Source organism: Oncorhynchus masou, chromosome 30 (genome assembly GCF_036934945.1).
Source record: "Oncorhynchus masou masou isolate Uvic2021 chromosome 30, UVic_Omas_1.1, whole genome shotgun sequence".
NCBI lineage: Eukaryota > Metazoa > Chordata > Actinopteri > Salmoniformes > Salmonidae > Oncorhynchus > Oncorhynchus masou.
In genome coordinates this window covers 11,067,716-11,094,555 of record NC_088241.1, presented here as the reverse complement: position 1 = coordinate 11,094,555, position 26,840 = coordinate 11,067,716, and positions in this window count along the sequence as shown.

Sequence of the window (26,840 nt, the reverse complement as noted above, 5' to 3'; positions counted from 1 at the left end):
TAAACGCGGAAGCCTATTTCACTTCCTCACAATCCCCCGATTGAATGTAAAATAACTCAAGAAATCTGTAATTCATTTTGACGTTTTGGCCAAGGATGTTTTAGTTGTGCAATTGTATATATAACTAAGCTGTTTGGTGCAGTATTGCTCAAGTAAAAAAATGTGTTGTCTTATGTAAACAGTCAGAGCTGCCGGGCAGGTCTGTCTCACTGTCTATGCTATTTGATAAAGAGCAGAGTCCGCAGCTGTTCACTCCACGCTAGGGGGCAAATGGATATATTCTAATCAAAACCCATTTTAGACGAGACTTCCTTCCTCAAATATGTTTTCCTATTTAGACTTTGTAGTCCATTTTGACTTGTAGAATAACTGTGGCATCTTGATGTGTGGACCCTGGCACTAAACTGGGTCTCTAGAAGCTGTACTGTGGTACTCAAAGGTTTTTAAAGTGGAATTTCATGCAGGATTTTAAGTGGATTTATTTTTATCCTCAAGAGAAAAGGTGGTTTCAGAATTGCATGCAGTTAGCTGTCAGAGACAACTGGGAGAGTACATGAGAATGGCATGTGGAATCAGAAGATATAGGGCATATGGAAACGTTTGAAGCATAATGTATGGAAAGTTAATGAGCATGCTTAACCATGAAATGAAATCATTTAAAGGCACAGCATTATCTGTCATCCAACGCTAAACAGGCCACAATTGTAAAATTAAAATGAGACATTGTGCAATTCAATAGGTAATAGTCATCAATAGATTACAATGAATAGCCTGCACCTCAACAAGAGGAAACATGGGTTGTATTCTATTTACCTCGCTTTTCCTGGAAATCAGTTGGGAAGAGTTTGATAGTGAATGATAAACAACCAACAAACAAACCATCCAAGAAGCAAATAGACCAACCGTTGAGGGAAAAGACACGCAGACGCCATGGCAACTGCAGAACGTTTGAGAAGTTGGGTTGCCGGGAGCGGCCACAGCTAGCGTTGCGTTGAGTCGTTGGTCTGGAACAGATATACCTTAATTGGAAGTAAATCTGACAGCTCCCAGGGAGGAAAGAGGTGCAGCGGCAGGGAGGGAAGAAACACTATCAGCAGACTGCTAGAACCCATCCAGGAATACAGCAATGAGCTCCACATATCTGAAGAGAGAAGGGCTTCAAACATGTTGTCCTCATTATGTATTCATTATGTGTATTCTAGTCTGTGTTTTATATTTTACCGCTTTGTACCTTGGCTTTTTGCACGGGACTTCAGGAGAGGGGGAGGGAGGGTGAGAGAATGTCATACATGTTGCTGTCTTATTTAGCAAACATAAGTATCTAAAACTCTTTGGAGACATTTTGTTTGTCTTGCGTGTGAACTTCACAGGAGACTGGTGAATCTAATCAGGAACAAATAGAATAGAGGAGTGGAGGTCTGTAGGACAGGATGGGAAAGGATGGGGGATGATGGAGTATAGGAGGACTGGTGCAGAGGAGGGAGCGGGAGTTAAAGAATGAAAGCAACGCTTTGGAGTTTTCAGGTCGGACTCTGCGGTTTTTGAAGCTGACAGCTTCCCCTGCCACTAAAAAGAGCACGGTAGGAAGTTGGGAGAAATATGGTCTATGAAAGAGAGGAAAGAGAGGGAGAGAGTCTGTGCTGAAACCCGCTGCCAGAAAAACCTGAGATAAAAGGACAGGCAGCCATTGTGGAGAGACAAATGGAAGGAGGGAGGAGAAGTGGAGAAGAGGGAGGGGGTACCAAGAGCAGATAACAACCAGGGGGAAATAATAGAGCTTTATATACATTCTTGAAGAAAAGATGGGATTTATCTAGAAAGGCTTCCCATTTTAATAAATAGTGCTAAATGCAGCTGTGATTGTTCTTAAAAGAAAGGCCCTCGGCTGTGAGGAGAGAGGACTGGAGGAGTCAGATACGAGAGAAGACACGTTTATAGTGTTTAAAGATACGCTCAATTAAGATTATTGTGACACGGTTAGAGAGATGATTATCTGAGTGACTAGTAGGGATGCATTGTAGTAGGCTAGCACTGTATAGAACATGTGAATATTTACTCATAAAAAGAGACACGGTCATATTTAACTCACTTGTGTATGAATTTATGATACTGTAGGTATACTGTGATCAAGTGTAACAAGAGGTAAACTCAAAGCCTATCTAGACAATTGGCATACTTCTCCCTCAGGTTTCTCTCTGAGTGCACACTGTTAGCCAATCACACAGACACCCACCCACCCACACACACACACACACACACACACACACACACACACACACACACACACACACACACACACACACACACACACACACACACACACACACACACACACACACACACACACACACACACACACAGGTTTAGCAATCAGACTGGAGATGGCCTTGGAAATGTGTTTGTTTTTCTCTGTCATCAACACCGACGGAGTCCCACTCTCCCCTCCTGCCCTCCCTCTTTCCCTCCCTCATTCCCTCCCTTATCTCTCCTTCTTATAATCAGTGCCAGGATGGAACCGGTGTCACAGGAAAAGCGTTCCTGCCAACATTGGGGGCTGCACAGCTATTTTCCTTGTCATTCATTTCATCTGAATATTTGATAACAGATTGGCACAGTGCCAATTTGCCCCTGGCTCCACTGTTTGTATTGTTACCATGTGGTTAGACACAATGCTCTCTAACGTCTAAACTGCACTTGGCATGTTTCACGTACCATGCTAAAGGCTTTGTGTAGTACGTGTCAAAATAGATTTGACATTTTGTTTTTCCCATGCTATCATGAATACATAAATATGACCTACTTGAAATATTAACACTGCGACTTTCAAGGTTGTAATTGTGGAGTGGTTTAGTTGTCAATTATTTAACAAGTTATGGGAATGTTCACTTGCTAATGTGGCTGTGCTTGTGCATAATTGGATGTTTTTTACTACTATGGAAACTGAACAGAGAAACCACCATGTCAATGGTCATAGTCAACTCTCCGTTCCATTATTCACTATAGAGCTATGACATTTCCATGGCTAATTTACCACCAGAAATGTATATTATTGTTATATTTCCACAGGATAAAATGAGCTGAACCATTTCTGGTATCAGGGGCATAGCAGGGAGCATTTAAAGCTCTCTAAGATAACTTACTTTCTTTCTACAGGATTTCTCCCACTCTGAAGTCTCCTTCCCAGAGAACATGTTAGAAATATAAGTCTGGGATGTATTCATCTAATTTAAGTGCCCCATGTAACCATGGTGAGCTCCGGGGGGGGGGGGTCTTGTTCATCACAGCTATTGCTGTCTCCACTGTTTAGCTACTAGACTCTAATGAGAGGTTATCCAGCTTAGCGAGCCTGTGTAGCCACAACTTTTTATAAAACACAACCCAAAGCTCTCAATATCTCCCGACCACGACGGGAGTGTTTTCTCTGGTAAATGAATAGGGCACATATCAGGGGTTTGTGAGGTGTTTAGAGTGCCACTACCCGTCTCTACCCTTGTGTTCAAACGCAAAATAAGCTTGATCCTTAGATGGAGCCCCTTGAGCAGAGAGAGACAGAGCAGGTTTACATGTTTTTCTGTTTAATCTGCTATCACTCTAATCTTCTGTCTATGAGAATTCAACGGTGTTGCTTTAATCATGGTGTGGGCTGAGCATCTCTTCGACAATGTGTGAAAACAGAAAAGCACAGTGGATGTGAGGAGATAGCAGCACTGTTAGAAAAGCCATCGACAGAGTAGAACCCATTTGATCAGAAAGAATTACATACATGCTCTGCCACAAAACTCACATAGACATCCATATGCCTACTACACACAATAAAGATGTCAGACAGGTTACATACATGCAAGAAACAAGTTGCCTCCTATATTTTACAAACTATCACTATATAGATTTTCAAGTCATACCGCTCCATATAAAGTTGTATTTTTTTTACTTCTCCTTTTTTCACAATTTTCTTTAGAAGTTCAATGTAAAAAAAAAAATGAAAGAATTTTTTAAAAATGTGTCAGACTCCTTGGGAAAATGAGAGGGAATTGTTTTATGTGAGTGTACATGTTCAGGAGTGTGTGTGCATGTGTGTGTATATATGGGTCTACACTTGCGGGCAAAAATATTGGCACCCTTGCACTTTTCTTAGATAATTCTGTACTACTTCTCAAGAAAATGTATATTGAAAAATAAAATTGGTCTGGACATTGCAGAATCTATTTTATTTTTGTAAAATTAAGTTTAATTTGAGAAAATAAAGACAAATGGCATGGACAAAATGATTGGCACACCGAAGCTAGTACTTTGTTGCACAGGCTTTGGCCTAGATAACTGCCACAAATGCTTATTGTAGCCATGAATGAGATTGCTGCAGAAACTGCTCTAATTCTTTGTTTGAGGGGAGCCCGCCACCAACTGCTGTTTTCAGCTCTCACTATAGGTTATGGATGTGATTCAGATATATTATCTTCACTAGGCACTGCAGAATAATCCACTGTTTCATCTTGAACCATTACAGGGTGCTTGCTATTTGTGTTTGGGGTTGTTGTACTACTGGAACACACACAACCTTCAACAGAGACACCATTTTTGTACACTGGGTTGAACATTGCTCTCCAAAACACGTTGGTTTAATGTCTTGCACACATTCAAGGCCCCCAGTAGCAAAGCCAACAAAGCAACACCACAGCATTATCAAACCTCCCCCATAATTGATTGTAGGGACGGTGTTATTTTCTTTGGATGCTTAATTGGTTGTTGGTAAACATAGTAAGACCCCACTGTTGAAAGAGACACAAGAAAGCCTGATTTAACTTCTCAAAAACCCACCTAACAAGCCAAACTCCTGGGGGAAATGTTAGAGCTCTTTGGCAATACAGATCAGTAATTACTGAACACAAAATACCTACAATCAAAGATCTAGGGAGGTTTGATAACCCAGTGGTGTGTATTCATAGATGCCAAGGGAAGCCAGGCTTGCCCAAAATTGTGACCAATAAAACATATTACATTCTAAAACAATTTCTCTTTCATCTCTCTGTGTTTTCATAATTTTCCTTCAATTCGCAAATGGCTAAATCCAACTCACCGGAGAAATCATCTGAGCGAGGGAAACAGCACCCCTCTGTCTCAGCAGGTGTAGCCCAGGTATCTGATGCTGTCTGGCCAAAAGGAGTATGACATGTTGCTGCCCATGACATTTGATTGATTAATGCCAGCGAGAATTTGGCCTCCCTTGATAAAACAATTAAGGGTTGTCCTGGCGTCCCCAAAGGAGGCCAGTTTGGATTTGGCACCACACCATTCAAATCCCATCCAAAGCAAAACACAATTGTCAGAAAATCTTGCCTTTTTCTGGTCTGCTTATGTTGTGGTCTTGCAGTAGCTAGCTAGCTAGCTAAATCGTCCCTTTCTGAAGCCACGGATGGAGATGAGGATTTGGACGTGTGGTTTTTACTTAATTCTCAGTACAGGCCAATGGTTATGACGGCGTTTCTGACCATAAATAGATGTATACATTGTGCCACTGGCCTGAGACAACTGAAGTTCAGTATGTAGCCTAGATGTACATGTAGTAGGCTACTGTTAACTAGCTAGCTAGCTAAATTAGCTGGTTAATTGTTGCCCATGCGACAGATTGGTCTTGTAGACTAGACGTAACATAGTACATATAAATCCAGGACACTCAAATTAGTTTGATATCTTCCATTTGATACGATTACATAAGACAGAAGGTCACTTAAGTAAAAAATGAAAGTAGGGTGGTTGGTCGGAGTCGATGGCTGGTAGTATAACGTCAACGTGTTGGAACATCATCATAGATAAGTTTAGCATTTTAGTTAGTTAGCAACTTTGCAACTACTTACTACTTTTGAACTACTTTGCAACTACTTAGTATGTTAGCTAACCCTTGCCCCATCCCTAACCTTATTAACAGTGTTAGATAACACTTCCCCTAACTCTAATCTTAACCTAACTCCTAAACCTAACCTTAAGCCTTATTCCTAACCCCTAGCGTAGCTAACATTAATCCGCTAGCTAACTTTAGCATTAGCCACCCACTGTAGCAACCCCTAGCTTTAGCCACAATAAATTAGAATTCGAAACTATCATACGTTTTGCAACTTCGTCACATATAGTACGATTTCGCAAATTCTATAGATATTGTATAAATTGCAATTTCAAACATAACATACGATTTGAAATTCATAACATATCATACGAAATGGATGATGGACATCCACAAATGAATACATATCGTATGAAATGTAATATCATACTAAATGGAGATACGTACAGAATAATACAAAATACTCTGAGACCATGTTGCATGTGATACAAAGTTAGGCTTGAAAGTTTTTTAGTCAGGTAGCCTAGTCTAGGAGGACAACAAAAACTAAAAGTGTGCACTACTGTATGACAGAGTCATAGACAGTTTTGCCATCATAAACTCAATATTAGGAAGGTGTTCCTAATGTTCGGTATACTTAGTGTATATTTGCCAAACCATTTAAAAAATGTAATTTAGTCTTACATATGATAAAGAAAGACATACAATAATATAATATTAATAAAACAATAAATTCATTGAAAGAATAAGGTTAAGGGAATACATTGACTCACTCAAACCTGAAAACAAAATCAAATTGTATTAGTCACATGCGCTGAATACAACAGTGAAATGCTTACTTACAAGCCCCTAACCAACAATGCGATTTAAATGAATAAGGTTGAATAAGAATAAGAAATAAAAGTAACAAGTAGTTAAAGAACAGCATTAAAATAACAATAGTGAGACTATATACAGGGGGCACTGGTTAGTTGAGGTAATATGTACATGTAGGTGGAGTTATTAAAGTGACTATGCAGAAATAATAACAGAGAGTAGCAGCGGTGTAAAAGAGGTGGCGGCAAGCCAATAGTCTGGGAAGCCATTTGAATAGATGTTCAGGAGTCTTATGGCTTGTGGGTAGAAGCTATTTAGAAGCCTCTTAGACCTAGACTTGGCACTCCGGTACCGCTTGACTTGTGGTAGCAGAGAGAATAGTCAATGACGAGGGTTGCTGGAGTCATTCCTCTGACACCGCCTGGTACAGAGGTCCTGGATGGCAGGAAGCATGGCCCCAGTGATGTACTGGGCCGTACGCACTACCCTCTGGAGGGCATTGCGGTCGGAGGCCGAGCAGTTGCCATATCAGGCAGTGATGCAACCAGTCAGGATGCTTTTGATGTTGCAGCTGTAGAACATTTTGAGGATCTGAGGACCCTTGCCAAATCTTTTCAGTCTCCTGAGGGGGAATAGATTTTGACGAGCCTTCTTCACGACTGTCTTGGTCTGCTTGGACCATGTTCGTTTGTTGGTGATGCGGACACTAAGGGACTTGAAGCTCTCAAACTGCTCCACTACAGCCCTGTCAATGAGAATGGGGGTGTGCTGGGTCCTCTGTTTCCTGTAGTCCACAATCATCTCCTTTGTCTTGATCACGTTCAGAGGTTGTTGTCCTGGCACCACACGGCCAGGTCTCTGACCTCCTCCTTATAGGCTGTCTCGTCGTTGTCGGTGATCAGGCCTACCACTGTTGTGTCATCAGCAACTTAATGATGGTGTTGGAGTCATGCCTGGCAGTGCACCCCTGAGGGGACCCTGTGTTGAGGATCAGCATGTCGGATGTGTTGTTACCTACCCTTACCACCTGGGGCGGCCCGTTAGGAGGTCGAGGATCCAATTGCAGAGGGAGGTGTTTAGTCCCATGGTCCTGAGCTTATTGATGAGCTTTGAGGGCACTATGGTGTTGAACGCTGAGCTGTAGTCAATGAATAGCATTCTCACATAGGTGTTCCTTTTGTCCAGGTGGGAAAGGGCTGTGTGGGGTGCAATAGTGATTGCATCATCTGTTGATCTGTTGGGACGGTATGCAAATTTTAGTGGGTCTAAGGTTTCTGGGATAATGGTGTTGATGTGAGCCATGACCAGCCTTTCAAAGCACTTCATGGCTACAGACGTGAGTGCTACGGGTCGGTAGTCAAAGTGCAAGTTACATCGCTATCATAAACAAAACATTGAATACAACATTATACAGGGATATTGACGTCAACATTTTACTGGAATTAAAAATGGAAACCAATTACAAGCATGCTTCTTTCTATCTTTCCTGTAACAAAGCCAACAATTTCTAGAGTAGTCCTCCAGCACATTGAAGTTCACCAAGGCTCACCTAGGCTGTGAGGGTGTGTCCTGTGAGGGTGGTTGTCCCTGTGAGGGTGGTTGTCCCTCAGCCCTTTTGCAGCCTCAGTGCATCTTGTCCAGTTTGTCCAGCCCCTGAAGGTCTGAGAGCTGACAGTCCACCATTGTGTGTGTGTGTGTGTGTGTGTGAGAGAGAGAGAGAGAGAGAGAGAGAGAGAGAGAGAGAGAGAGAGAGAGATAATAAACAGAACATACTGTATATATATACATACATCCTGAGTGGCAAAGTTTATTAGGTTCACTCATTTAGTACAAGGTTGGACCACTCTTTCCCTCCAGAACAACCTGAATTATTTGAGGGATGGATTCTAAGGTGTGGTGTTCAAACATTTCTCAAATGGTATCAAGCGACCTACCATTATTTATTTTAATCAAGTCTAAAGAAACATTATGATATGAAGAAAATGTATTTCAAAAGAACATAATATGAGTTAGCATACTGTATGTTAGTTACAGTGCAATCGGAAAGTATTCAGACCCCTTCACTTTTTCCACATTTTGTTAAGTTACAGCCTTATTCTAATATTAATCAAATGTTCCTCATCAATCGACACACAATACACCATAAATACAAAGCGGAAACAGATTTTTTGAATTTTTGCAAATGTATTAAAATTTAAAGAAATTATATACATAAGCATTCAGACCCTTTGCTATGAGACTCGAAATTGAGCTCAGGTGAATCCTGTTTCCATTGATCATCCTTGAGATGTTTCTACAACTTGATTGAAGTCCACCTGTGGTAAATTCAATTCGTTGGACATGATTTTGAAAGGCACACCTGTCTATATAAGGTCCCACAGTTGACCATGCTTGTCAGAGCAAAAACTAAGCTATGAGGTCGAAGGAATTGTTCGATGAGCTCCGAGACAGGATTGTGTTGAGGCACAGATCTGCGGAAGGGTAGGAAAACATTTCTGTAGCATTGAAGGTCCCCAAGAACGCAGAGGCCGCCATCATTCTTAAATGGAAGAAGTTTGGAACCATCAAGACTCTTCCTAGAGCTGGCCTCCTGGCCAAACTAAGCAATCGGGGGAGAAGTGCCTTGGTCAGGGAGGTGACCAAGAACCAGATGGTCATTCTGATAGAGCTCCAGAGTTCCTCTGTGGAGATGGGAGAACCTTCCAGAAGGACAACCATCTCTGCAGCACTCTACCAATTAGGCCTTTGTGGTAGACAGGCCAGACGGAAGCCACTCCTCAGTAAAAGGTACATGGCAACCTGCTTGGAGCTTGTCAAAGGGCACCTAAAGGACTCTCAGACCATAAGAAACAAGATTCTCTGGTCTGATGAAACCAAGATTGAACTCTTTGGCCTGAATGCCAAGGTTCACCATCAAACAGGACAACGACCCTTAGCACACAGCAGAGACAAGGCACAAGTGGAGTCTCTGAATGTCCTTGAGTGGCCCAGCAAGAGCCCGGACTTGAACCCGATCGAACATCTCTGGAGAGACCTGAATACAGCTGTGCATCAACACTCCCCATCCAACCTGATATAGCTTAAGAAAATCTGCGGATAGGAATGGGAGAAACTCCCCAAATACAGGTGTGCCAATCCTGTACTTAAGAAGACTCAAATCAAATAAACTTTATTTGTCACATGCCGAATACAACAAGTGTAGACTTTACCGTGCAGATGCTTACTTACAAGCCCTTTAACCAACCGTGCAGTTCAAGAGGAGTTAAGAAAATATTTACCATGTAAACTAAAACAAAAAGTAACAATAAAAAGTAACACAATAAGAATAACGAGGCTATATACAGGTGGCACCAGTACTGTGTCAGTGTGCAGGGGTACAGGCTAGTTTAGGTAATTTTATGAATTGTTCAGCAGTCTTAGGGATAGAAGCTGTTGAGTATTTTGCCATCCCACACCAAAAGTGATCACAACACGCAGGATAAAATATCAAAACAAACTCTGAACAAATTATATTAATTTGTGGACAGGTCTAAAAGTATTAAACATTTATGGCAATTTAGCTAGCTAGCTTGCAGTTGCTAGCTAATTTGTCTTATTTAGCTAGCCTGCTGTTGCTAGCTAATTTGTCCTGGGATATAAACATTGAGTTGTTATTTTACCTGAAATGCACAAGGTCCTTTACTCTGTCAATTAATCCACATATAAAACGGTCAACTGAATCGTTTCTAGTCGTCTCTCCTCCCTCCAGGCTTTTTCTTTTTCTTTTTTTGGACTTTATATTGCGATTGGCAACTAACGTTCATAAGGTGTATTACCACCACCAACCTCCGTTCGTCTTTCAGTCACCCATGTGGGTATAACCAATCGGGAAAAGAGTGTCTTAGAAACCAAAACATACAGTATATGGGCTGCATGGTGCGACTATAGGCTATTGATGTTTATTTTTATTTCACCTTTATTTAACCAGGTAGGCCAGTTGAGAACAAGTTCTCATTTACAACTGCGACGTGGCCAAGATAAAACAAAGCAGTGCAACAAAAACAATACCACAGAGTTACATATAAACAAATGTACAGTCAATAACACAATATAAAAATCTATGTACAGTGTGTGCAAATGTAGAAGAGTAGGGAGGTAAGGCAATAAATAGGCCTTCGAGACGAAAAAAATACAATTTGGCATTAACACAGGAGTGATAATTGTGCAGATGATGATGTGCAAGTAGAGATACTGGGGTGCAAAGAGCAAGAGGATAAATTACAATATGGGGATGAGGTAGTTGGGTATGCTATTTACAGATGGACTGTGTACATGTACAGTGATCGGTAAGCTAGATGTAAGCTAGACAGATGATGCCTAAATTTAGTGAGGGATATATAAGACTCCAGCTTCAGTGATTTTTGCAATTCGTTCCAGTCATTGGCAGCAGAGAACTGGAAGGAAAGGCGGCCAAAGGAAGTGTTGGCTTTGGGGATGACCAATGAAATATACTTGCTGGAGTGTGTGCTATGGGTGGGTGTTGCTATGGTGACCAGTGAGCTGAGATAAGGCGGGGCTTTACCTAGCAAAGACTTGGGAGCCAGTGGGTTTGGAGACGGATATGTAGTGAGGGCCAGCCAACAAGATTATACAGGTCACAGTGGTGGGTAGTATATGGGGCTTTGGTGACAAAACGGATGGCACTGTGATAGACTACATCCAGTTTGCTGAGTACGGTGTTGGAGGCTATTTTGTAAATGACATCGCCGAAATCAAGGATCAGTAGGATTGTCAGTTTTACGAAGGTATGTTTGGCAGCATGAGTGAAGGAGGCTTTGTTGCAAAATAGGAAGCCGATTCTAGATTTAATTTTGGATTGGAGTTGCTTAATGTGAGTCTGGAAGGAGAGTTTACAGTCTAACCAGACACCTAGGTATTTGTAGTTGTCCACATATTCTAAGTCAGAACTGTCCAGAGTAGTGATGCTAGTTGGGCGGGCGGGTGCAGGCAACAATCGGTTGAAGAGCATGCATTTAGTTTTACTAGCATTTAAAAGCAGTTGGAGGCCACAGAAGGAGTGTTGTATGGCATTGAAGCTCGTCTGGAGGTTTGTCAACACAGTGTCCAAAGAAGAACCAGATGTATACAGAATGGTGTATTCTGAGTAGAGGTGGATCAGAGAATCACCCGCAGCAAGAGTGACATCATTGATGTATACAGAGAAAAGAGTCGGCCTGAGAATTGAACACTGTGGCACCCCCATAGAGACTGCCAGAGGTAAGATAAGAATGCGATGATTGACAGAGTGGAAAACCTTGGCCAGGTCGATGAAGACAGCTGCACAGTACTGTCTTTTATTGATGGCAGTGATGATATTGTTTTGGACCTTGAGCGTGACTGAGGTGACCATGACCAGCTCAGAAACCAGATTGCATAGTAGATAAGATACGGTGGGATTCGAAATGGTCGGTGATCTGTTTGTTAACTTGGCTTTCGAAGATTTTAGAAAGGCTTGGCAGGATGGATATAGGTCTATAACAGTTTGGGTCTAGAGTGTCAGCCCCTTTGAAGAGGGGGATGACCGCGGAAACTTTCCAATCTTTGGGGATCTCAGACGATACGAAAGAGAGGTTGAACAGTCTAGTAATAGGGGTTGCAACCATTTTGGCTGATAATTTTAGAAAGAGGGGGTATAATGTTGATTTTGCAGCTCTTTCAGAATATCAGCTGTCTGGATTTGGGTGAAGGAGAAGCATGGGGGGGGGGCTTGGGAAAGTTGCTGCAGGGGTGCTGAGCTTTTGGCAGGGGTAGGGATACGGGTAGCCAGGTGGAAAGCATGGGGGGGCTTGGGAAAGTTGCTGCAGGGGGTGCTGAGCTGTTGGCAGAGGTATGGTTACGGGTAGCCAGGTGGAAAGCATGGGGGGGGGGGGGGTCTTGGGAAAGTTGCTGCAGGGGGTGCTGAGCTGTTGGCAGAGGTATGGTTACGGGTAGCCAGGTGGAAAGCATGGGGGGGCTTGGGAAAGTTGCTGCAGGGGGTGCTGAGCTGTTGGCAGAGGTAGGGTTACGGGTAGCCGGGTGGAAAGCATGGGGGGGGGGCTTGGGAAAGTTGCTGCAGGGGGTGCTGAGCTGTTGGCAGGGGTAGAGTTACGGGTAGCCAGGTGGAAAGCATGGGGGGGGGCTTGGGAAAGTTGCTGCAGGGGGTGCTGAGCTGTTGGCAGGGGTAGGGTTACGGGTAGCCAGGTGGAAAGCATGGGGCAAGGGGGGGCTTGGGAAAGTTGCTGCAAGGGGTGCTGAGCTGTTGGCAGGGGTAGGGTTACGGGTAGCCAGGTGGAAAGCATGGGGGGGGGGCTTGGGAAAGTTGCTGCAGGGGGTGCTGAGCTGTTGGCAGGGGTAGGGTTATGGGTAGCCAGGTGGAAAGCATGGGGGGGGGCTTGGGAAAGTTGCTGCAGGGGTGCTGAGCTGTTGGCAGGGGTAGGGTTACGGGTAGCCAGGTGGAAAGCATGGGGGGGGGCTTGGGAAAGTTGCTGCAGGGGGTGCTGAGCTGTTGGCAGGGGTAGGGTTACGGGTAGCCAGGTGGAAAGCATGGGGGGGGGGGGCTTGGGAAAGTTGCTGCAGGGGGTGCTGAGCTGTTGGCAGGGGTAGGGTTACGGGTAGCCAGGTGGAAAGCATGCAGGGGGGGGGGGCTTGGGAAAGTTGCTGCAGGGGTGCTGAGCTGTTGCCAGGGGTAGGGTTATGGGTAGCCAGGTGGAAAGCATGGGGGGGGGGGGCTTGGGAAAGTTGCTGCAGGGTGTGCTGAGCTGTTGGCAGGGGTAGGGTTATGGGTAGCCAGGTGGAAAGCATGGGGGGCTTGGGAAAGTTGCTGCAGGGGGTGCTGAGCTGTTGGCAGGGGTAGGGTTACGGGTAGCCAGGTGGAAAGCATGGGGGGGGGCTTGGGAAAGTTGCTGCAGGGTGTGCTGAGCTGTTGGCAGGGGTAGGGTTATGGGTAGCCAGGTGGAAAGCATGGGGGGGGGGGCTTGGGAAAGTTGCTGCAGGGTGTGCTGAGCTGTTGGCAGGGGTAGGGTTACGGGTAGCCAGGTGGAAAGCATGGGGGGGGGGCTTGGGAAAGTTGCTGCAGGGGGTGCTGAGCTGTTGGCAGGGGTATGGTTACGGGTAGCCAGGTGGAAAGCATGGCCAGCCGTAGAAAAAAGTGCAGCCTGTTCTCCCATCAAGTGATCATATTTTTACCCATCAGACTATTCTAAATGTAATTTTGTTTTTGTATTTAGAATGTCCCATTATCAAATAGGCAGGACCAGGGGTAGGAGATTAAAAAAAACATGTCATCTGTATGCACTCAAATAGCGAATTGAGGCTGCGGAGTATGTGGTTAACATGAGTAGCTGAGAAATAAATACAAGAAAACTTATTTCACTCCATGCATCAACCTCTGTTTGAGGAGCATGCTCTGGCTGCCCTACAGGCAAGGGCATTGTTAAGGGGGGGGGGGGTGGACAATAATGGTTCATGGGGCCCTAGCCTGGTAGGGGCCCCTAAATATTAAGAAAACTATTTGTTAATCATTTGAAAAATGTTAGACAAAAAAAATCTGTGATGATAATTAAAACGTATAACCATAATCAGATCAAGCATCTCTACCCAACCATCCTGTTTGTACCCTGCCTAAGAAATAGGGAATTATTTAAGAAAAATGCCAGGTGCCAGTATATTTGTCCACAGCTGTATAGAATATGTATGTATGTGTACATGCATGTACTTGTGTGAATCACAAACACATAATGAGGGGCTAATTTGTTACGGAGTGAAAAGGCTGAAAGAGAAGGTGCAGCTAGGTATCCATTTAAGGTTGTGGGTCCAGCAGGACGACGACCCCAAACACACATCAACAAGTTGCAGTGGTCTAAGACACTGCATCTCAGTGCAAGAGGCGTCATTACAGTCCCTGGTTCGAATCCAGGCTGTATCACATCCGGCCGTGATTGGAAGTCCCATAGTGCGGCGCACAATTGGCCCAGCGGCGTCCGGGTTTTGCATGTGTAGGCCGCCATTGTTAATAAGAATTTGTCCTTAACTGACTTGCCTAGTTAAATAAATAATACATTAAAATAAAAACATGCAGCTGTAGCCATGGGTAGTACTGTAGGAGTGACTACCATGCCACTCCATGCAGGACTGCCAAAGGTCAGAAATTAAAATCAATATTGCCTCAATTTTGATTACCCTGAAGATTAATTAAAGCTGATATACGGAGCGATCACACTGTTCTGAATCAATGCAGAGAGAGCAGGCTTTCTGTGTCCATGTCCATCTCTCGTACTGAATATGATAAACAAACGCCTTCTTACAATGGTTTGTACAGCCATTAAAGTACCACATAGCTGTTCTGTTTAGGAGTACTTTCTCACGAGTTGGAGTGGAGAAATAAGTTCAAAACTAGTGTACGTACAGTACATCCAATTTTCCAGATACAAAAAGTGTATCTTAAAAAATATAGACAAGCTGTTGAATGCTTGTGTATACTTGATTGTACCTCAACCAGAAGGTCTTCATCAAGATTAGCGTTTATTGTTTAAATAAATAATGAAAGAGATTGATGTGTTTTTTTCACTAATCATGGCATGGGCTTGTTTTCTAATCATGGCAGGGGCTTGTTTTCTAATCATGGCATGGGACTGTTTTCCAATCATGGCAGGGGCTTGTTTTCTAATCATGGCAGGGGCTTGTTTACTAATCATGGCAGGGGCTTGTTTTCTAATCATGGCATGGGACTGTTTTCTAATCATGGCAGGGGCTTGTTTTCTAATCATGGCAGGGGACTGTTTTCTAATCATGGCAGGGGCTTGTTTTCTAATCATGGCAGGGGCTTGTTTTCTAATCATGGCAGGGGCTTGTTTTCTCATCATGGCAGGGGATTGTTTTCTAATCATGCCAGGGGCTTGTTTTCTAATCATGGCAGGGGCTTGTTTTCTAATCATGGCAGGGGCTTATTTTCTAATCATGGCAGGGGCTTGTTTTCTAATCATGGCAGGGGCTTATTTTCTAATCATGCCAGGGGCTTGTTTTCTAATCATGCCAGGGGCTTGTTTTCTAATCATGGCAGGGGCTTGTTTTCTAATCATTGCATGGGCTTGTTTTCTAATCATGGCATGGGCTTGTTTACTAATCATGGCAGGGGCTTGTTTTCTAATCATGGCAGGGGCTTATTTTCTAATCATGGCAGGGTGTAACGGTTCTCGTCTGTCGAAGGAGAAGCGGACCAAAATGCAGCGTGGTGGTTATTCATGTTCCTTAATGAAAAGGAACTCGACATGAAATAACTAATACTACAAAAAACAACAAACGGACCGTGAAAACCTATACAGCCTATCTGGTGACAACAAACACAGAGACAGGAACAATCACCCACGAAATACTCAAAGAATATGGCTGCCTAAATATGGTTCCCAATCAGAGACAATGATAATCACCTGACTCTGATTGAGAACCGCCTCAGGCAGCCATAGACTATGCTAGACACCCCCAAGACAAAACACACCACAAAAAACCCATGTCACACCCTGGCCTGACCAAATAAATGCAGACAAACACAATATACTTCGACCAGGGCGTGACACAGGGGCTTGTTTTCTAATCATGGCAGGGGCTTGTTTTCTAATCATGGCAGGGGCTTGTTTTCTAATCATGGCAGGGGCTTGTTCAATGACAGACATTCATTTCTTTAAAATCTATCATTTCAGAGAGACATATAACCATGCTGTTTTGCAAAAGTGCCTTCAGAAAATATTCACGCCCATTTACTTTTTCCAGTCTGAATTTAGTCTGAATTTAAAATGGGTTAAATTGAGATTTTGTGTCACTGTCCTACACACAATATCACATAATGTAAAAGTGGGCTTATGTTTTTATACATTTTTATGCATATATAACAAATAAAAAGCTGAAATGTCTTGAGTCAATATGTCTTTTTTTGGGTACCCATAAGCAATAATTACAGATGAGAAAACACAAATGTGAAGATTTGGTGGATATAGCATCTTGGAAATAAACTCTTCATGTGTAAACTATAACATTGGTCCCATAGAGGTTTGGCATTGCTGCTAGTGCTACTCACAGAGGACTTCTGGTCAGTGACCGTTTGGGCCACTAACAAGGGTTTGGATCTATAGTTGGGGAGAGAGGTTGTTCTGTATGTTAGGCTGACTGGTGTCTGGTGTGTGTATGATAGAGTAAACAACATTCAGTCAAGATTCCACTTGCATTCTGGCAAGGTTCTGTAGTATGTGACGGATGGAGGAAAATGTTGGTTTATTCATTGCTTTGCTGTCACATGTGATTTCACCTCAAGAGACATATGTACATCAAATCAAATCATACAATGCACAACAATAACAATAATACTAGTATGTGAGTGGATGGTTCATTGTTCATACCTGATGATAGTAGTGTCAGTCAATCAAACTAAACCAAACCAAAGTTGCATTTCAAATGTCAGCTTTTAACCCACTGCCTTAGATATCTGAACCATTAAGGAGCTGAACAGCACAGTATACAATCTCCAGCATAAATGCCACTCCTGCTTTAACTCATTAGGCTGAGAGACGGACAGAGACAGACAGACGGCAGGAGAGAGAGAACGAGAAAGAGAGAGAGCGTGAGTGGAGAACATTGTGCCCTTGCCTACCGTTGCTAGGCAGCCAGTCAGTCGACCATGGCCAGGCTGACAGGCCTTCTACTTCCTGAATATCATCATGGGGAAAGATCGAGGCTGAAAGAGAGAGAGAGAGAGAGAGAGAGAGAGAGAGAGAGAGAGAGAGAGAGAGAGAGAGAGAGAGAGAGAGAGAGAGAGAGAGAGAGAGAGAGAGAGATCAGGGCTGGTGCCTGGTGCTGGGACACAGCTACAGAGAGAGATGGGGTTCATACAGCATACTGTCATGCCCTGACCTTAGAGAGCTTTTTATGTCTCTATTTTGGTTTGGTCAGGGTGTGATTTGGGGGAACATTCTATGTTAATTTTTCTATGTTTAGTATTTCTTTGTTTTGGCCGGGTATGGTTCTCAATCAGGGACAGCTGTCTATCGTTGTCTCTGATTGGGAACCATACTTAGGTAGCTTTTTCCCCACTTGTGTTTTGTGGGTAGTTGTTTTCTGTTTAGTGTTCTGCACCTGACAGAACTGTTGCGGCATCGTTTCTCACTTTGTTATTTTGTTATAGTGTTCGGTGTTAATAGAAATCACTTAATCACTTACCACGCTTTGATCCGATCCTTCCTCATCAGACAACCGTTACACATACAGGTGGTTTAGGAAGCATTTACAGGTATTACAGTTAAGTCTTTTGAAGCTAAATGCTCCCTGAAAACTCTCTCTCAATCCGTTTGAGAACTGGGTTCTCTCTCTTTCTCGGCAGTAGTGTAGCAGCAGAATTCCAGTGGACTAGCCGTTCATGTCACACACACAGTCACACAACATTATACTGTAAAATAAAGCCAAATGACCGCAAATACCCACCCAGCAGTTTTACTTTACTTTCCCCTTCAAATAACAGCTTTCTTCCTGGCGTGTGTCGGGTATCACAGACCATCCATCACAAGACACAACTGTGTGTTTCTATCAGTAAAGACCCTCATGCATTTTTTAACATTCAAATAGCTTCAAGCTCCAGGGATGGATGAGTGCTGCCTGCCTGCCTGCCTGTCTATCATACTCTACAACAACAAAAGAGTTATTCATAAATATTAGAGGGACGGAAGCATTGTTTCCTATCAGTCCTTCCTTCCTCTTTTGTGGCATAAAGTATTGTGTTACACCATTCCTCTCACATGGGGCTTTGTTGAGATTTGTAAACTCAGAGTTTGGTTTATTCCCCCCTCCCCTGCACCCTTGCGCCCCTGCTACCTTGTCTCTCAATACCCACACACCTCTGGATAACCAGGCTGCATAATGTTTATATGTTTACATTCAGAGTATCAGTGACCAGGGCCAGATTAACAGATCATAGGCCCCAGGGGCATTGTTTTTTAATTTGCCAAACAACTTATTTGCCATAAATTTACAAAAAATAAGCACAAGACCACTGTTTCAAAATAGAACTTTTGTAGAATTAGGCCTACTGGTTCTTCCACAGGTGCTCACCCTCAACAATGAGAAAGTTTGTTTAAGAAAAATATTTATGCTTCTTTGTGTTTCATTCCATTATATTGCAGGGTGGCCTGCCAGCAGCATACCACCCTGCATACCACTGCTGGCTTGCTTCTGAAACTAGGCAGGTTTGGTCCTGGCCAGTCCCTGGATGGGAGACCAGATGCTGGAGGGCCAGTAGGAAGCACTCTTTCCTCTGGTCTTAAAAATATCCCAATGCCCCAGGGCAGTGATTGGGGACACTGCCCTGTGTAGGGTGCCGTCTTTCGGATGGGATGTTAAACGGGTGTCCTGACTCTCTGAGGTCATTAAAGATCCCATGGCACTCGTAAGAGTAGGGGTGTTAACCCCGGTGTCCTGGCTAAATTCCCAATCTGTCCCTCAAACTTTCATGGTCACCTAATAATCCCCAGTTTACAATTGGCTCATTCATCCCCTTCCTCTCCCCTGTAACTATTCCCCAGGTCATTGTTGTAAATGAGAATGTGTTCTCAGTCAACTTACCTGGTAAAATAAAGGATAAATAAAAATAAATAAAATGTTCTTATTGTAAAATATTAAATATCTGTGTGTTGTTGACTGTTATAAAGGCGCAGGATTATAAGCATGTCTTCTCTAAATAAACCAATGAAATAGGGTCTAGGTATTGGCATGGAACACATATACAGCATGGTCACAATATTGATCCAGGACCACGGACAGTTACCACGACTGTACGCAAGCTATCGCAAAGAAAACAGGAGCGTAGCCTCCGCCATTACAAAACGACCATTGGGTCACAGCCTCTCTTAGACCTATGCACTGCATTTTTATAAAAAGTGTCATGGCTTACCTTACAAGCATTCCCGCTTTGTTTTCTGAGCAGCCAAATCTGGAATGATGTCATTGAAATCAAGTGATCTGAGTATTTCACTCTCACGAGCCGGAAGAGTCAAGTAGTTCAGCCTTTCCTTTCCCATCGTTGGTCTGTTTTTGACAAGAGCCAGCTTTGAAAATGACTTCTCCCATGATGCCTTGGTGACAGGCAAAGTCACAAATAATCGCAAGACAAATTACGTTACATACATGTGCCATATTTGGTGAACAACTTTCTGATTGGATTATGAATCGACACATCTCACACAATTTACCAGTCTCATATTGATTTACTTGGCTTTTTAGTTTTTATTAATCAGTTACCCACAATGGCCCGCTACCTCCTCTCTTCCCAAAATCGGATGATTAGCAGAGCGGCAGCAGTCTATCTACACTCATTGAGAGCAGGCTCAGGCTATCTACACACATTGAGGGCAGGCTCAGGCTATCTACACTCATTGAGAGCAGGCTCAGGCTATCTACACACATTGAGGGCAGGCTCAGGCTATCTACACTCATTGAGAGCAGGCTCAGGCTATCTACACTCATTGAGAGCAGGCTCAGGCTATCTACACACATTGATAGCAGGCTCAGGCTATCTACACTCATTGAGGGCAGGCTCAGGCTATCTACACACATTGATAGCAGGCTCAGGCTATCTACACTCATTGAGAGCAGGCTCAGGCTATCTACACTCATTGAGGGCAGGCTCAGGCTATCTACACTCATTGATAGCAGGCTCAGGCTATCTACACTCATTGAGGGCAGGCTCAGGCTATCTACACTCATTGATGGCAGGCTCAGGCTATCTACACTCATTGAGAGCAGGCTCAGGCTATCTACACTCATTGAGAGCAGGCTCAGGCTATCTACACACATTGATAGCAGGCTCAGGCTATCTACACTCATTGAGGGCAGGCTCAGGCTATCTACACACATTGAGGGCAGGCTCAGGCTATCTACACACATTGAGAGCAGGCTCAGGCTATCTACACTCATTGAGAGCAGGCTCAGGCTATCTACACTCATTGAGGGCAGGCTCAGGCTATCTACACTCATTGATAGCAGGCTCAGGCTATCTACACTCATTGAGGGCAGGCTCAGGCAGGCTCAGGCTATCTACACTCATTGATAGCAGGCTCAGGCTATCTACACTCATTGAGGGCAGGCTCAGGCTATCTACACTCATTGAGGGCAGGCTCAGGCTATCTACACTCATTGATGAGGGCAGGCTCAGGCTATCTACACTCATTGAGGGCAGGCTCAGGCTCTATCTACACTCATTGAGGGCAGGCTCAGGCTATCTACACTCATTGATGGCAGGCTCAGGCTATCTACACTCATTGAGGGCAGGCTCAGGCTATCTACACTCATTGAGGGCAGGCTCAGGCTATCTACACTCATTGAGGCAGGCTCAGGCTATCTACACTCATTGAGGGCAGGCTCAGGCTATCTACACTCATTGATGGCAGGCTCAGGCTATCTACACTCATTGATGGCAGGCTCAGGCTATCTACACTCATTGAGGGCAGGCTCAGGCTATCTACACTCATTGAGGGCAGGCTCAGGCTATCTACACTCATTGATGGCAGGCTCAGGCTATCTACACTCATTGAGAGCAGGCTCAGGCTATCTACACTCATTGAGGGCAGGCTCAGGCTATCTACACTCATTGAGGGCAGGCTCAGGCTATCTACACTCATTGATGGCAGGCTCAGGCTATCTACACTCATTGAGGGCAGGCTCAGGCTATCTACACTCATTGATGGCAGGCTCAGGCTATCTACACTCATTGAGAGCAGGCTCAGGCTATCTACACTCATTGAGAGCAGGCTCAGGCTATCTACACTCATTGATGGCAGGCTCAGGCTATCTACACTCATTGAGGGCAGGCTCAGGCTATCTACACTCATTGAGGGCAGGCTCAGGCTATCTACACTCATTGAGGGCAGGCTCAGGCTATCTACACTCATTGATGGCAGGCTCAGGCTATCTACACTCATTGAGAGCAGGCTCAGGCTATCTACACTCATTGAGAGCAGGCTCAGGCTATCTACACACATTGATAGCAGGCTCAGGCTATCTACACTCATTGAGGGCAGGCTCAGGCTATCTACACTCATTGAGGGCAGGCTCAGGCTATCTACACTCATTGAGGGCAGGCTCAGGCTATCTACACTCATTGAGAGCAGGCTCAGGCTATCTACACTCATTGAGAGCAGGCTCAGGCTATCTACACTCATTGAGGGCAGGCTCAGGCTATCTACACTCATTGAGGCAGGCTCAGGCTATCTACACTCATTGAGGGCAGGCTCAGGCTATCTACACTCATTGAGGCAGGCTCAGGCTATCTACACTCATTGAGGGCAGGCTCAGGCTATCTACACTCATTGAGGGCAGGCTCAGGCTATCTACACTCATTGAGGGCAGGCTCAGGCTATCTACACTCATTGAGGCAGGCTGAGGGCAGGCTCAGGCTATCTACACTCATTGAGGGCAGGCTCAGGCTATCTACACTCATTGAGGGCAGGCTCAGGCTATCTACACTCATTGATAGCAGGCTCAGGCTATCTACACTCATTGAGGGCAGGCTCAGGCTATCTACACTCATTGAGGGCAGGCTCAGGCTATCTACACTCATTGATGGCAGGCTCAGGCTATCTACACTCATTGAGGGCAGGCTCAGGCTATCTACACACATTGATGGCAGGCTCAGGCTATCTACACTCATTGATAGCAGGCTCAGGCTATCTACACTCATTGAGGGCAGGCTCAGGCTATCTACACTCATTGAGGGCAGGCTCAGGCTATCTACACTCATTGATGGCAGGCTCAGGCTATCTACACTCATTGAGGGCAGGCTCAGGCTATCTACACTCATTGATAGCAGGCTCAGGCTATCTACACTCATTGAGGGCAGGCTCAGGCTATCTACACTCATTGAGGCAGGCTCAGGCTATCTACACACATTGAGGGCAGGCTCAGGCTATCTACACACATTGAGGGCAGGCTCAGGCTATCTACACACATTGAGGGCAGGCTCAGGCTATCTACACACATTGAGGGCAGGCTCAGGCTATCTACACACATTGAGGGCAGGCTCAGGCTATCTACACTCATTGATGGCAGGCTCAGGCTATCTACACTCATTGAGGGCAGGCTCAGGCTATCTACACTCATTGAGGGCAGGCTCAGGCTATCTACACACATTGAGGGCAGGCTCAGGCTATCTACACTCATTGAGGGCAGGCTCAGGCTATCTACACTCATTGAGGGCAGGCTCAGGCTATCTACACTCATTGAGGGCAGGCTCAGGCTATCTCATTGAGAGCAGGCTCAGGCTATCTACACTCATTGAGGGCAGGCTCAGGCTATCTACACTCATTGAGAGCAGGCTCAGGCTATCTACACTCATTGAGGGCAGGCTCAGGCTATCTACACTCATTGAGAGCAGGCTCAGGCTATCTACACACATTGAGGGCAGGCTCAGGCTATCTACACTCATTGAGGGCAGGCTCAGGCTATCTACACTCATTGAGGGCAGGCTCAGGCTATCTACACTCATTGAGGGCAGGCTCAGGCTATCTACACTCATTGAGCAGGCTCAGGCTATCTACACTCATTGAGGGCAGGCTCAGGCTATCTACACTCATTGAGGGCAGGCTCAGGCTATCTACACTCATTGAGGGCAGGCTCAGGCTATCTACACTCATTGAGGGCAGGCTCAGGCTATCTACACTCATTGAGGGCAGGCTCAGGCTATCTACACTCATTGAGGGCAGGCTCAGGCTATCTACACTCATTGAGGCTATCTACACTCATTGGCAGGCTCAGGCTATCTACACTCATTGAGGGCAGGCTCAGGCTATCTACACTCATTGAGGGCAGGCTCAGGCTATCTACACTCATTGAGGCTCAGGCATTGAGGCTCAGGCTATCTACACTCATTGAGGGCAGGCTCAGGCTATCTACACTCATTGAGGGCAGGCTCAGGCTATCTACACTCATTGATGGCAGGCTCAGGCTATCTACACTCATTGAGGGCAGGCTCAGGCTATCTACACTCATTGAGGGCAGGCTCAGGCTATCTACACATTGAGGGCAGGCTCAGGCTATCTACACTCATTGAGGGCAGGCTCAGGCTATCTACACACATTGAGGGCAGGCTCAGGCTATCTACACTCATTGATGGCAGGCTCAGGCTATCTACACTCATTGAGGCAGGCTCAGGCTATCTACACTCATTGAGAGCAGGCTCAGGCTATCTACACACATTGATAGCAGGCTCAGGCTATCTACACTCATTGAGGGCAGGCTCAGGCTATCTACACTCATTGAGAGCAGGCTGAGAGCAGGCTCAGGCTATCTACACTCATTGAGAGCAGGCTCAGGCTATCTACACTCATTGAGGGCAGGCTCAGGCTATCTACACTCATTGAGGCAGGCTCAGGCTATCTACACTCATTGAGGGCAGGCTCAGGCTATCTACACTCATTGATGGCAGGCTCAGGCTATCTACACTCATTGAGGAGCAGGCTCAGGCTATCTACACTCATTGAGGCAGGCTCAGGCTATCTACACACATTGATAGCAGGCTCAGGCTATCTACACTCATTGAGGGCAGGCTCAGGCTATCTACACTCATTGAGAGCAGGCTCAGGCTATCTACACACATTGATGGCAGGCTCAGGCTATCTACACACATTGAGGGCAGGCTCAGGCTATCTACACACATTGAGGGCAGGCTCAGGCTATCTACACACATTGAGGGCAGGCTCAGGCTATCTACACACATTGAGGGCAGGCTCAGGCTATCTACACTCATTGATGGCAGGCTCAGGCTATCTACACTCATTGAGGGCAGGCTCAGGCTATCTACACTCATTGAGAGCAGGCTCAGGCTATCTACACACATTGATAGCAGGCTCAGGCTATCTACACTCATTGAGGGCAGGCTCAGGCTATCTACACTCATTGAGGGCAGGCTCAGGCTATCTACACTCATTGAGGGCAGGCTCAGGCTATCTACACTCATTGAGAGCAGGATCAGGCTATCTACACTCATTGAGAGCAGGCTCAGGCTATCAACACTCATTGAGGGCAGGCTCAGGCTATCTACACTCATTGAGAGCAGGCTCAGGCTATCTACACTCATTGAGGGCAGGCTCAGGCTATCTACACATTGATAGCAGGCTCAGGCTATCTACACTCATTGAGGGCAGGCTCAGGCTATCTACACTCATTGAGGGCTGGCTCAGGCTATCTACACTCATTGAGGGCAGGCTCAGGCTATCTACACTCATTGATGGCAGGCTCAGGCTATCTACACTCATTGAGGGCAGGCTCAGGCTATCTACACTCTGAGGGCAGGCTCAGGCTATCTACACACATTGATAGCAGGCTCACACTCATTGAGGGCAGGCTCAGGCTATCTACACTCATTGAGGGCTGGCTCAGGCTATCTACACTCATTGAGGGCAGGCTCAGGCTATCTACACTCATTGATGGCAGGCTCAGGCTATCTACACTCATTGAGGGCAGGCTCAGGCTATCTACACTCATTGAGGGCAGGCTCAGGCTATCTACACTCATTGATGGCAGGCTCAGGCTATCTACACTCATTGAGGGCAGGCTCAGGCTATCTACACTCATTGAGAGGGCAGGCTCAGGCTATCTACACACATTGAGGGCAGGCTCAGGCTATCTACACACTGAGGGCAGGCTCAGGCTATCTACACAAATTGAGGGCAGGCTCAGGCTATCTACACTCATTGAGGGCAGGCTCAGGCTATCTACACTCATTGAGGGCAGGCTCAGGCTATCTACACTCATTGAGGGCAGGCTCAGGCTATCTACACACATTGATAGCAGGCTCAGGCTATCTACACTCATTGAGGGCAGGCTCAGGCTATCTACACTCATTGAGGGCAGGCTCAGGCTATCTACACTCATTGAGAGCAGGCTCAGGCTATCTACACTCATTGCAGGCTCAGGCTATCTACACACATTGAGAGCAGGCTCAGGCTATCTACACTCATTGAGGCAGGCTCAGGCTATCTACACTCATTGAGAGCAGGCTCAGGCTATCTACACTCATTGAGGCAGGCTCAGGCTATCTACACTCATTGAGGGCAGGCTCAGGCTATCTACACTCATTGATGGCAGGCTCAGGCTATCTACACTCATTGATGAGCAGGCTCAGGCTATCTACACTCATTGAGCAGGCAGGCTCAGGCTATCTACACACATTGATAGCAGGCTCAGGCGATCTACACTCATTGAGGGCAGGCTCAGGCTATCTACACTCATTGAGGGCAGGCTCAGGCTATCTACACTCATTGAGGGCAGGCTCAGGCTATCTACACTCATTGAGAGCAAGCTCAGGCTATCTACACTCATTGAGAGCAGGCTCAGGCTATCTACACTCATTGAGGGCAGGCTCAGGCTATCTACACTCATTGAGAGCAGGCTCAGGCTATCTACACTCATTGAGGGCAGGCTCAGGCTATCTACACACATTGATAGCAGGCTCAGGCTATCTACACTCATTGAGGGCAGGCTCAGGCTATCTACACTCATTGAGGGCTGGCTCAGGCTCTATCTACACTCATTGAGGGCAGGCTCAGGCTATCTACACTCATTGATGGCAGGCTCAGGCTATCTACACTCATTGAGGGCAGGCTCAGGCTATCTACACTCATTGAGGGCAGGCTCAGGCTATCTACACTCATTGATGGCAGGCTCAGGCTATCTACACTCATTGAGGGCAGGCTCAGGCTATCTACACTCATTGAGGGCAGGCTCAGGCTATCTACACTCATTGATGGCAGGCTCAGGCTATCTACACTCATTGAGGGCAGGCTCAGGCTATCTACACTCATTGAGAGCAGGCTCAGGCTATCTACACTCATTGAGAGCAGGCTCAGGCTATCTACACTCATTGAGGGCAGGCTCAGGCTATCTACACTCATTGATGGCAGGCTCAGGCTATCTACACTCATTGAGGGCAGGCTCAGGCTATCTACACTCATTGAGGGCAGGCTCAGGCTATCTACACTCATTGAGAGAGCAGCAGGCTCAGGCTATCTACACTCATTGAGAGCAGGCTCAGGCTATCTACACTCATTGAGCAGGCAGGCTGAGGGCAGGCTCAGGCTATCTACACTCATTGAGAGCAGGCTCAGGCTATCTACACTCATTGAGAGCAGGCTCAGGCTAT